Source organism: Zootermopsis nevadensis, unplaced genomic scaffold, assembly GCF_977971745.1.
Source record: "Zootermopsis nevadensis isolate Lab colony 2312 unplaced genomic scaffold, Znev_1.0 Znev_ptg000027l, whole genome shotgun sequence".
Classification (NCBI taxonomy): domain Eukaryota; kingdom Metazoa; phylum Arthropoda; class Insecta; order Blattodea; family Termopsidae; genus Zootermopsis; species Zootermopsis nevadensis.
In genome coordinates this window covers 2,796,832-2,810,602 of record NW_028259159.1, presented here as the reverse complement: position 1 = coordinate 2,810,602, position 13,771 = coordinate 2,796,832, and the positions used below count along the sequence as shown (strand labels likewise).

The following is a 13,771-nucleotide window of genomic DNA, read 5'->3' as shown; positions in this document are numbered from 1 at the left end:
TAATCAATGAATTACGGAGTAAGATAGCAGTAGATACACTCTTCCTCGCCACAGAATTTTTGTACATTTTAACTGCATAGAAACCACAGAATAGCAGGCTAAAATAAAAACTTGTAAGTCGAATATAATCAATATTACGGCAGTGTGGCTTTTCTTTCCGTTATACGGATACATTATTCAGAATTTATTATCAACTCAATTAATTCCAAACGACAATGGCCCCAAAAGTACATTTATAAGTCGGATATAATAAAACCAGGAATACTCGTATTAGGGCAGTAGGCTTTCCTATCCGAAATGTAAGTTACACGGAGTTTCCCAGGCCACACACTTCTGTATTATTCAACTGAATTAAAAGCAAATAAGAGACTGCAGAGAGGGGCACATTTAAGGAAAATGTAATCAAACCACTGTGAAAACACCGCTGCACATTTATTTGAATTTCACATTATTCAAACGAGTTCAAGCCCAGTAATTAATAGTGGCTCGAGAACAAACATATAAATTATCAAATCAATACGAAATTATCTGAGTACAGTTTTCGGTCCAATTGTACAGAAATAAAAAAGCAGTCTGTTGTGAATTCGCTAGGTCATAAACGTTAATTGTCTAATATTCATCTGAACTGAAGACAGAGCTTGTCAAAAGAAGTTAACTTTCGCTTTTACTGATCCAGTAGAACGCCTAACTTGACAAGAAGTTCAAATCGAACTTTATTTCTCATCTTATATGTAACTACTTTTCGTTATTTTCATCTCTCACTTGTACCGATGTTCGTGTACTGCAAAAGTTGCACAGAAATCAGGAAATTCAACGCCATTTATAGAACCCGAAGGTTCATTGCCGTCTTAACAACAGCCCGCCACTGGTCATCCTGGGTCAGTGGAATCCTGTTTACACCTCACATCCTATTCGTTTAAAATACATTTTAAAGTCTGCTAATGATGATAGTCACTTTTATTTTAATTACTCATTCACACTGGATAGTAAATAGGCTACAATTGTGTAAAATTCGGAAGTTATGTGATTAATAAACTCCAAATGAGACTTCCCATAAGTAATGTGATAGAGAAGTATTTTATATGGTCAAATATTTTACTTGTGAAAATAATGTAATTATACACAAATGGAATTATATCTTTTCACTAATTTATAAACTGAATCCTTAATGTAAATCGACTATAGGCCTATACATTTGATTCCACGAAATCTTAACACGTGATAAGATTAATTTCATTAGAATCCTGATGCCCTAAGAATGTATAACTTTATGATATCCACTGTCAATCATGTATTGATTCAAACAGTTAATAATGTATCATAGGACTAATATTTTTGTGTCACCAACTTATCATGACCACTTTTATACTATTCTCGTGGATCAATGAGACCTACCAGTCAATTCAACACTCATTATTATAAAATATACCAAAGCTTAGAACTATCAACAACCATAACATTCCTCTATGTTTACGCGGCCACTCCAATCTCCCTTCCTGGGGTACATAACTGTACTGTCTGTTTCACTTATCCAGAAGATTTACCCTAAGATGCAACTGCAGTGTTTGCCGAAACGTTAGCTGAAACAGATTTTAACAAACGACACTGCTCAAATATGAAGGCTGATCTTACACATCACGACACGTGGCCCACATATGCGCAGTTACCGAGCACGAATGCTTTAATTATGTTGTAGCACTACGTTCGCCGAGAAGAACTTTTTTTTTGTAATACTGCATCATGTTTTGTTGGTGCTTTCCCCCCTAATTCTGGCAGTACCAATAACAGGAAATGTGATTAATACTAAATACTGATGTACCTATATTCTAAGTAAAACACACGCCAGATTACAATAACTATTTTGTCAGTTTGGTCAACATGATGGTATGCAACAACAATACTAATGAGCTGGGACAACTCAGTAAAATAATACGCCACGAAACAGGGTTAAATTCCCGGGAAGGGCAAGATTCTTCTTTCAGCCTCCACTCCAAACTGACTCTGAGGCCCACCTAGCCTTCCATCAGGAGTAAAGCGGCGAAACAGACCACTCATGGGTGAATTAACACCACTCCCCACATACGTCTCCATGCTGTGTTGTTTAGGCGCAGTGAATTTATTGTTATTACAGGAACAGTTGCATTTTAGAGTGGACGCAGTGAGTGGTACAACTCCCTAACGCATTCTAAACGTGGTCCTCCCATTACATATGTCACTTTTGCACTATCCCAGGTTCGGTTTATCGTCACTCAACGCTTCTTCGAAGTTCCGAAGTAACAATCACTGTCTAACAAGAGTTCGCTTTTGTGCGAACCAAATAGCCTATGTCGGTCGCCATGGTGACTGGTGTGGAGAGAAGCGAAGTTTACAACACTTGAGTTTATTGTCTACAACAATACGATCAGTAACGACAGATGAAACAAAACACAAGCACTGTCAAGGTTCTGCTGTTTGGAGAAGGCAATGCACGTGTGACATCGATTTTGCAGCTTCCTGCAATCACGCAGAACTGTGGTAAAATTAACGCGGACTTCTCAGATGGATGTGGGGAAGGAAATAAGAAAAGAGGAAGAAGAAAAGGGACTGACAGGATGAAAGGAATAAAAATATAATAAGCAGTGTGTCCGAAATAACTCTAAAAGCCAAGTTCTTCAAGAGAACCATATTCATTTTATGCTTAATAACGTAATTACGACGCTGAAATTCCTCCAAGTGCGTATGTGTCATTAGAGCGAATTTCTTCAACAAAATGTCTCAGTACCGGAACGTCCAAACTTCCAATACCCAGATCTTAGTGAAATAACAATGAGATTTTCCACTTTTACCATTGTTACAGGCTTACATTTAAGCCTAAACAAGAGACACAAATCTGTAAATGTCTTTCTAACCTGGTAATTAATTGCTCCTTCCTGACGCTACAGTCCAACTGCAGCCTTTGTCTCCTCCTATCCCCAGATCATAGAGGCAGGCCATAGCAAGACCTGTACCTTCACAGGACAACATAAAAGTAAACAAAGAATGCCTCCCGAAAAAGTCGAATCGCGATCCTAGGGCGCGAAGTGAGACCGTGACGGCCACCTGGATAGGCTTAAACTCCAGCTGGTCGATAGATAAGATGCCTATTCATTTACCTTCAATACATAAGCCTACTGTTGGACTGTATCAAATTTCGTACGAATAACTACAATGATTCGTCATCAAAGAGGCCATTACATTCACCTGTAGCCCCACTTAATTGTCTTTCAGCAGCGCGCTGTTGGAAAGTCATGGTTCCTGTGACGTTAAATCTAACTATAACAATTATCCCGACATGAAGTTCAAAAATGTAGAGATTAAGTACTGAAACTGCGACAACAATATCTTAGGACACGTCACATTATTTAACAATTTAATTATTTATTCTGTTTCTAGCGTCTCATGTGAGGCCACTACAATAATTCAAGCAGAAATCTAAACCAACTATTTTAAGAAAATATTACCCACCAAAACATTTAACTTAACTTTAATCTGGGCATAATAAATATGTTTTATAGAGAAAAAAGTTTTTATGCTGGTACTGTGTTATAACGAATGGGTCCAAAGCTATTTTTTGGGACCAACGTTATACAAATTAAAAAGTCTAAATAAATATATGCCGTTAACTGTCTAGAGGCGGTGTAGGAGCTTTGACATTTATATCCCAGGAGCGCTCTCTAATCGAGAAAGACTGTAAATTTCAGAAAATATGTCACTTGGCAACGTGTTTTATAAAACTAATCCATATATCAGAATGGGAAGGGGTGTACAGGTGGTACAGTCAGAGTCAAGTGCTGTCGACACATCCAAGACCATGATCTATTGCAGGAAGAAGCAACTTGTTTAGGCTAGGCTAGCATTCAGCGCACTCCCTAACATTAGACCTACACTGAAACAGGCTTGTGACAATTTCTGTTGGGTTTGAACCTACACTACGTGGCTCAATAATAACAATTCAATCAAAACGTTCAGTCAACCAAGGCCAATTACAGGCATGCACTAATAATAATAACAATACTACTTAAGCAAAGATGGATTTCTGGTTCGAATACCAACTATTGTTCAAGCCTTTTATGTTACGTTTCTCGTGGAGCATTGGGCGAATGAACGAACCGCCCTCGGATATGGAGAGTAGAAGTCATTACATGTATACACAATAAGCATTACGTCCAATATCTTAAAATACGTCACGATCGCGTCCTCTCAGATCCTTACCAGTCAAAATCATTATACTTTTGCACCCAATATAACTTGTACAACTGAGAAAACTTCGATGAATAAATTAAGAACGAGGGAAACATCCACAGTGGCACTCAAATGTTTGCCGCATTCTTTTGGCAATTACGAACTTTATGTAACAAAAATAGATTTTACCGTGAGTTACTTAAAGAGCACTTAATTTTAAAGCTACTTTTCCACTGTGGCTTGAACTCGACTATCTGTTCGTGTTGTGAGGTTTACAGCGTGTGACGTGTTTTGTCATATGTTTGTTATATTCGGTCGTGTGACAGGGCAAGAGTGACGTAGGCCACACTACTCATCAATGTGTCGACCCCATAAGAAAAGCAAGTCACTTTAAAGACGGTTGATTAGCTTGCATATTACTTGACACTCAAAAAATATCAGGTGCGATACGTCAGACCTGGGTTAAGATTCTTTTCACTATGATTAAATTTATGTACTGAAACTGTCGTTCACTTGCACTGGGGTCCGTATATCTTCTCGGGACTGTAACATTAATTCCTCTATATCTGACTCACAAGTATTTCAGCATTTCAATGGATAGTGGCAAGCTCTTGGTAATAATTCATGTTATTGCTAGAAGCTCTACATGAGGGAGATTTTCAAGGGCTATGGCCCATCCTTATGTAAACGAACCACTTGAAGAAACTAACTGGGTGGTCAGGACTCAATTCAACATGAATAATTACAAATAAGCACTACAAGAATATAATGAATACGCCTGCACACCCTTCTGACAACAAACAGGCTACAGTCACAGGGGATGCTCTTCTACTTTGATAATGAATGATGTCGGCTGTGTCCTAGAAATGATACGGAAAGGCGCGTCAGCGTGCAACAGCGACATTCTACGGGACATAAGACTGTTACGGTGTTGTGCATTCTTTGCAGAAATGTAAAAAAATGGCGTTGTCATGTCTGAAACTAACCTAAACTACATTTACGCCGAGAATGTCAATTGCTGGGTCAGAGGTGACGACCCTAACTCAGGATCGAGGGTATGTTGTGCCGCTCTGTCAGGGCTATCGTGCACCTCGCGGGGTGGTAATAGATATATGTGGAGCAACGGCGGAATGATGAGAGAAACCTGCTTCAGTGCCACCACGAATCTTCCTTGAAGTCATTCAGAATTGAACCCGGGTCTCCGCGGTGAGAAGTCAACATCTAGCATAACCTTTAGCATTGAATTGCAGAAATACACATTAAAAAAATCTGAAGGGGAGAAACTATCTGGGAGACCTCTGCGTTGATGGGAGAATAATATTAAAAATTTCCAACCACAATGTCATATCGTCTACTCTGTTATTTCCCCATGTTGACAACATGTCGCATTTCTTGTTCTGAGAACAATTAGATGGGTGAGTACAGAATAAGAACCTTCATGCTCCTGTTTCTAGTTGTTTCTTGAGATCTATGTGTGTTCGTCAACAACAACTTCCCTTAATCCATTCTCCACCCTCAGTAACAAAAACTAATTTTTACTGTGAAACAAGGGTGGCTGAAACATATTTCAGGTGGTCTGCGTGTTAGACAGAAAGGGTGACGGGTCACTCCGTCTCGGAGATAACACAAGTGGTCGTTTACAAGGAAAACCTCGTGTAAGACAAACCAGACGCCTCAACTCAAATCGTGAAAGTGTAATAAGTACAGCATGTAATGGTAGAGGGATTATCGAAAATAATGTGGCACGTTTGATTCATTAGACCGAAAGTATGTTGAAAGTTATGTATATTTAGCATACCTGACTTTTGGAAGATGGCTCTATTTCCAGCATACTGTAACTATCTTTAATGACAAATACTGTTTGAATTCGGCTATGTAGATAATTCCGGACGACTGTTTCAAGCAGAAATTGCACAAAGAAATGAAAAAGTGGCTGGCACACCTGAAATGCAGATATACAAGACAGTGACATACGAAGCCGCCGGGCTGAATCAGCCAAGAGCCGAACACAGTGACGAAAATAAATACTCCAGATCTGAATTTGTTGTATGAAAACAAGAACCCCACGTTACTCCAGGTGTTGAACAAAGCTTTAAAGAAGACGGCCGCTTCTACCTTTTCAACACTTTAAAACCTTCTGCCATCCTTTTCCCTACAAAGAGGAAAAATTCGTTTGATGTGGCCAACCTAAACTCTTATATTATAATACATAAACCACGAGCATAATAATCAGGCTGGCGAGTCATTTGTTGCTAGCTCCAGAGCAGGTCCACTTGTCTGTCGGCAGCGGAACGCATGTGTGAGAGATGCTGCGATCTTATAAACTTCGGATACACACTGACTCAAAACACAGGCGTTCTTTACAAGACTATCGTACACCGCCACTCAATCCGTCCGCGGTTGAGTTGACTTCTTCTGTATTTGTAGCCAGGATTGATTTTTGGCCAAGAAATCGCCGTCCTGACTGAGATTATTCGCGACTTTCCTCAGTCCCTCCAGGGAAATACTAGGATATTATCTACTAATAGGTCACTACTGCGACCTTTCACATACTTTTCCATTCACTGTTCATGTTATCTCGACACTACATAAACTATTCAATTGACAAAGGGTTGTTACACAAATAAATTAACAACGAGGCGGCCATCTTCTGGGCTGATGCGACGGTACTATTTCGGCGGTAAACGAATTCTGGTGACACTTTTAAGCTACAAAATTTAATTGTTATGAGAACCAACCGAAACAAGTACAAAAAAATCCATCCAATCAAAACTGGCAGTTAACCCAGATGCTTATGTACTTATTTGTTTATCTCGCTAACTATCGTACATATAAAAATATTGTCCACAAAAGTGAAATAAATTTATTAAATATGTATCCCGTGAAACACACTTCAATACCCTGACTCGTTTGTGACGAATTTGACTGAACTATCTTCCTTCGTACTTATCAATTTACACGTTACAATTACGAAGTTTCAGTAGAATGTCAGAATAGAGTGTGAATGGCAGTAAACAGTAGCTTCTTCCTCTTAACAGTAACAACGCATCGTAGAATTACGTACCTCAAATTTGTGCCCAGCGTTTAGGAACACCATGTGGCAGGAAAGTGGATGGAAGAGGACATTCCTGTCCGTTGACACACACAGTGAGTGCCATCTCTCTCTCCTTCCTTCACATTTCACAGTGTTTACCTTACTGTGATATACGGTATAGAGTTCCGGCTTGCACTTCATGCGGGACATCCGTCGACTCCCCCATCCCCGAAAAAATCACGACTTCAATCTCTCTATACACAACACACCAGCCCCGCCATCGCGGCGTGTACACTGCACTTCCGGCCAACCGACCATTCTGCAGTTCATTTTCGAAGTAGCCCATTCACAATCTATTAACCACTTTATAGGGTATTTACTTCTATGTACCCCAGACAAACCTCGCCCCTGAGGTACATAGTGCAACAGCTATTACCGAAATACATTTTGTTTTTAATACGTGTTACATGTATTATATAGTTTATTAATATTATTAACAACAACAGGCCTAATTCCTGTAATAATGATAAATTATTCTGTTTGTAGACTTCATTGTTTTGGCGACACTCCGAACAGACAAAACGTTCAAGATTTATACTGAATGTTGAGATGAGAGTTTTCAGTGCTAGGTCAATGCGCAAGCCATTCTATTTCACATAAGTTTCACATTCATGTGAAAAATATCAACGAGAAAGACCCCTTACAAAATTAAAAGGGGCACAAAACAAATCCCTCCTCACGAAATTTTGATCTTGGAGGAGCCAATCTGCACTTTGTAACTGACTTTCGATTTCTTTTCCATTCATTCCCTCATTCCTTCTCCATTTTCTTAACTCTTTCTAACTTTCAATCCAGTCTCTTTGTCCCTCTCTCAACCACCCCCATTTCCTTTCCTACTTTCTTCCTTTTCTTTGTCTCTTTTTGTCGCCTTAGTTTCATTTGTCTTCCTCTCCTCTATTTCTCTCTTCCTGCGTGGTGGTCATTTTCAGTAAATGACTCGCTACAGACTTTGTTTTGTTGAACTATTTTAGAACGTGCTCCAAAACAGACCTCAAACGGATAACAAATGGAGATCAATCAATCTCATCAGTGATTCATCTTCTCACGTGGTGACCACGTGGTGTGATGACAGGTGACGTCTGTCACCGTCACCAGCTGAAAGAGCCAATAAGCAATGCTGTCACTGCCATCGCTCACTGGTTCACAACCTGTACTCCGCAACCCATGCCCATGATAACATCGAGAAGTAACGGGCGTACAAAAATGCTTCTAGCCGTAATAAAATCGAAATCGGAGAATGAAGCCTGTACTTTATACGTGGGGTTACATATATACCATATAAAAATACTGATCACATCCCGGGATATAAATGATTACTCGATCCTCACTATTTTGTCTTTTAGATAAAATAACACAAAAGCCTGCTCGAATAAATTTATAAAAGAGGATATGGATAATTTGTAATATGATTCAGTTGAGAAATAACTTCTTATTTAATTACGTACCATCTATGTCTACAGCTAGAAAATTTTTAATATTTGTAAAACCAAATAGAGTGAGATTATTTTGCAATATGTTGTATATAACCAGCTACCTTTTCCACTACCAATTCTTACTATTTAAGACAAACGCGTTTCGGTCCATGCACTTCGGCAAGGAAGTCTGAAAAATTAGGTTGCTTCTTCTCCCTGCTGTGAACGTAACACAGTGTACCATACTTTGAGAAAGCTTCCCGTGAGAGTTCAGAGAAAACAAACGACAAACTGGTACCACAGCAACGACGCACATCCGGCCTGTGATGTACTGATCTGATACTTGAACATAGGTAGGATACCACGCGCAAGAATGGCATAAGCTACTACTCCAGTAGTAACACTCAAACCAAGATGTCAAAAATACTTAACCAAACTATTATTTACAATGGTCATTTTGGGGGGGGGGGGTTACTGTACAGTACAAGACGTTCTGTGAAGAGCTCAAGACCCCAACTTCGCTTTGAACGCATCAATTTATAAGATAAGACTAGCAAGACAATTAAGAATCTCAGTAAACCACTTATGTGCATCATATCCATTAGTACGTTCATCACCTTACCTAGTAAGACCCCCATGCCAAGGAATTAGTCTACTGCACCAAATTTTGTCAAAATTCGTCTAGTAAGATTCAAGTTCTTCCGAAGCGTGTTCGAGCTATTATAGCCCACTACTGCACGAAGGATGCTGAGGCCCAAACTGCTTCCATATGGGAGAAGAGACTTTACGACTTGCAGACCGCTCCCACACCGAGATCAGCAGAGTTCACTGTGTCGAGGTGCGAGTCAACATTGTGTTATATTCCAAACAAGAAAAATGGTTATGTGGCAAGAAACTGGACTTATTCAACAGAGCTTGTTGCAACGCGACCGCACTGTTCTGTTTATTAGCCACAGACCAGATAACCACTAGTCTCTGTAGGAATATATTCAGTATTCCCATTAAAACATTACATGTAATCAGAGAATGTATCGCCACTATCTTCAGGGTGGAAGTAAAGATGGTGATAGGTTCTTGAGAATCGTTGGTAACCACCTACAAGAGTACACGGTATTATAACCGCCGCGAAACCTCAAATCTCAAAAGAGATTTTGGGTGACCAGTAAACGAAAGACATTTTGAAACAGGCAAAAGGCACTAGCCTAACCCTTGAAAAGAAGACGAAAATAAAACATGGCATCTACGTAAACCTACGTATCAATCGCGAATAAGGTGAAGCTAATGATAATGCAAGGGCTAAAACAAAAGTTACATTGGAAGATCCTAAACATAAAAAATATCGAAATACCTCAAACGAGAAGAGTCTATCGACACGGGTCCCACTTGGTAAAGGTCGGTTATTTAAGAAATAAGATCTCGGAATCTCTCGTCTTTGCCAAGTTAGTACTTTTCAACATCACCATCATATCGTTATGCAGTTCTTCCTAACCTCTTAGGTCTAAATAATCTACTCGGCATCCCGTTCTCAACACCTTCAACCTATGTTTTCTCCCACAGGATTATATATGACGTTTCACACTCGCACAAAAAACGGGTAAAAATATATTTAGTAGGTTTTCGTACAAGAAACGAGAAGACAACACAGTTTAACCTGAACACTAGAAAATATTACAATTCTACAGAGATGTTAAATAACGTACGACCCATTTATCTAACCGATCCTTCGGAACCGTACGAAGTCTTCTCGCATTGCAACAGAAATGGAACTGGTCGATCCATCAGCTGAAGTGTCATGAAAGTTATGGCTACACATAAAAGTACGATATAAAGCACATATGCTTTTAAATATTTTTGGGGTTTAGTCGTGGTTTGGGGTGAGTGCAGACTGCGTGATCTCAACGACCCAGGTCGTCCATCACGTGGGAGGACGGAAGGCAATGCGTCACTATGGTAACGTTACCCCGACAGGGGAATCCACCGTCTTCACAAAAAAACAAACACTCCAGCTGCCGAGTAGGAGTGCAGAATCGCACCGTAAGCAATGCTACTTTTGATCAGCTGAATAACTGTGGTGGACTTTGTCATATCTGGGCCAGTCATTCAGGTCAGGTAGGCGTTCTTTCAGGCATACAACAAATCAGTCGCTCATCTAGTAAACCATTCAGCCAGTCAATTATTTAGGCAGAAGGCTAGATACTGTAGAAAAACCTTTACTCCAAGACCAGCCAGATCACAAATAAAGACCCTAGAGACCATGACAACGCTCTGCTTGGTCAGGGTTATAGCACACTTCGTGTGGCGGTGAGAAATGAGGAATGCTGATTGTCAGGGGGAAACCGAAGAACTTGGACAGAAACCTGCCCCAGTGCCACTTCGTCCAACACGAATCTTACGTGAAGTTATCCGGGACTCAACCCGGATCTCCCCGGTGAGAAGGCAGTGTCTACCAAAAGTTATGGCAGTGCCTGACGGAGATATGTGCAAAATTGTTCCGTTACCCAATCGCAGCAACACGGTACGAAATGATTTTGGACGGCAATGGTGCTCATAATTCATAATCATGCTACCACCCGTTTGTAAAGTAAATAGGGTGTTAGTAAACAAAAACAAATCAATACACGCTTGGAAGACGATCCATCAGACGCAGTTTGAGAAAGCAGCGTAACAAATTGGCCGTTAGTAGCCAGGCTTATGGTGGCAGAGCACCAGTCTGCAAGAAGAATGCATGGAATGCTGCCAACAGCACATGTGGGGTGCAATAATTAGCCGGAGATAGTCTGCGGACCACCCAAATTACACCCCCACCAAAAGACTACTCCAGCCTTTTTTGTGACTGTAAAATGAGTTAGGAGATTAATCACAAACTGTCCAAAATGAGATAAAATTCACTACAGTTAAGACGAAATGTATTAATATGATTATTAAATAATTCAAGGGCGTTTTTGTCAAGTACACATTCAGAAATTCACGATTGACTTTTAGGTTAGTCAGCGACTCGTCGTTAACTACTACACTGTATAACGTCGATCAGAAGATAATCAATGGACGGAAATTAATTTGAAAGGAGGCGGCCGCGGCTTGTCTGAAGGCCTGAATAAGCGAGCCGCGGTGTTAACAGTGCGCGTATGTACAAACTGCCATTTGTTCTGATTATTATTAAAGGAAACGGTACAAACATCGAATACAACTTCGTTTTCGTGTGCCAGCATCAAAAGAGAAAGCGGTCACTTGGAAAAAGGAAAGTGAGATATGAGGATAACATTAATACGGATGCTAGGAAGATACGTCGTAAACAAGAGAAGTACTCGGTCCAATGCTTAGCCCCCGCCCGAGTTTCGACACTTGTTAATCAACAATATGCATGTACATAAACCACTCTTTGACTCGAGAAATTGGAAGCCTTTTTGTGGCGTAAGTTCAGTCGTCACATGTTTTATTGCTTAGTCCTAGCGGCTTCCTTTGACTTAAACTTTACTTTCATCGTTTTCTGCTCTGCCTACTTAAAAACATTATGAGTTTTTGTCTATGACCAGGTCATCACGATGTTTGCCCATTTGGCCTAGTGCAGTTAACACTTCCAGAGACGGGGCGAGGGGCTTGTCTTTGGGTTCAATATTATATTTATTCTCGATGTTAAGGCCGATGGTTTCCTATAGTTTTCCTCGACCCCTCCATGTAAATGCTGAGATTTTATCTTAAAGGAGGACACTACCTTCTGTTTCTAGAGTAAACAAAAAAAAAAAAATGAAGGAAATGAGAAATGAGAAAGGTGAGTTACTTCGTGTGACAGTTAAACGTGCTGTGCTCAGACACAGGCTAATAATTTAGGCCATGTTTTCTTATTAATAACAAACAAAAGCAAGAAAATAGTGACATTTATAAAAAAACGAATTTGGAGCTGAGCAGAGACAGAGGAGTCGGTGTATTTTTGAAGTGTTCAACTTTTAGGAAGCTCGGCTTCATCCAAGCAAAACAGAAATCGTGGGCGGAAGGCAAAGATAACAAACAAAAACAGGAACCTATGATGAACGAGCTAGTTCTGCCAAAACCAATTTACCCTCAAACTGTTACAGCCACATTAAGGGAAGGCCTACCAGTCGATACCCTTCCAAACTGAAACAACTACACAGCAGCCACTCTTAGGATACAGTTCCTTGCGAACTTCAATGTGGCCGAACTAAATAGAAGCCTTCCTTCCACACACACTAAAGTTTCGAGTTGGAATCCCGCTTAGGGAATGGATGTCCATCCGTCGGCGTTGTGATGAAATGTGTGATCCTCCATTCGGGAACACCTCGACATGTCTCAAAATATTTACGCCTCAGAACTTAATCTAAAATAAAGCAGAGTGCGCAACCGATAAAGAAGAAGAAGCAATGGGAATGTAACGATACTTAGGTCTATAGCGCATTCGGAAGTCACGCGTTACAAAATCTTCATTATACGTACTTAAATGTTCCTCTTTTTATGAAGTCCGATTATTATATGCGAAATATAAGTAATATTACAACTGAGTTTTAACACCACGTCGCAAGCAAACAACGGGGGACATGGCTATTAAACCGCACGCAGACTCTAGCACTAGATGGAGAAGAGTGGTCAGCTTAACGCTCCGCCCGCTTTAACCCAAGGAAAGAGCTACTCACTAAATACGAGGCTCGAGAGGCATTCTGTGTGCTGCTGCAAACAGAAGAATCTACAAAATCAGTTTAGTGGTGGCTAGACTGTCCTGCACTAGGTTGGAAGTTCAGGTTCAAAATCCAGCCAAGGCCGCAAATCAAACGACAATAAAATTTATATTCTATTGGATGTGTTTAACGTTTTTTCTGAATCGACCAAAATATGATAATGGGTTGCAATACGAATCACAATTCATGCGTCTTTGCGCGAAGTGTATGCAACGAACGCACAATGGTGACGCGGTGTCTAACCGTGTTTGATGTCTAAAATTACTGACGGAATATCGAAGGAATTTGGAATATACAGAGAGAAGGAAATAATGTTGTCGGGTTCAGTGCGTCTTACCTGCCCAAGCAATTTAATTTAAATGCACGGGACAGGTTTG

At 40.2% G+C, this 13,771-nt stretch overlaps 1 protein-coding gene and 1 long non-coding RNA gene across 2 annotated transcripts in view; both read right to left on the bottom strand.

Annotated features, from left to right (window-relative positions):
- LOC110838878 (glucose dehydrogenase [FAD, quinone]) overlaps positions 1-13,771 on the bottom strand; it is a 33,738-nt gene that overhangs the window by 14,126 nt on the left and 5,841 nt on the right. The gene's annotated exons all lie outside the window — the stretch shown is intronic.
- On the bottom strand, positions 416-4,856 carry LOC147872458 (uncharacterized). Its single transcript, XR_015537235.1, has 2 exons — positions 4,231-4,856; positions 416-2,493 (listed from the first exon to the last, which is right to left on the bottom strand). It is a non-coding gene; the product is annotated as an uncharacterized LOC147872458 (long non-coding RNA).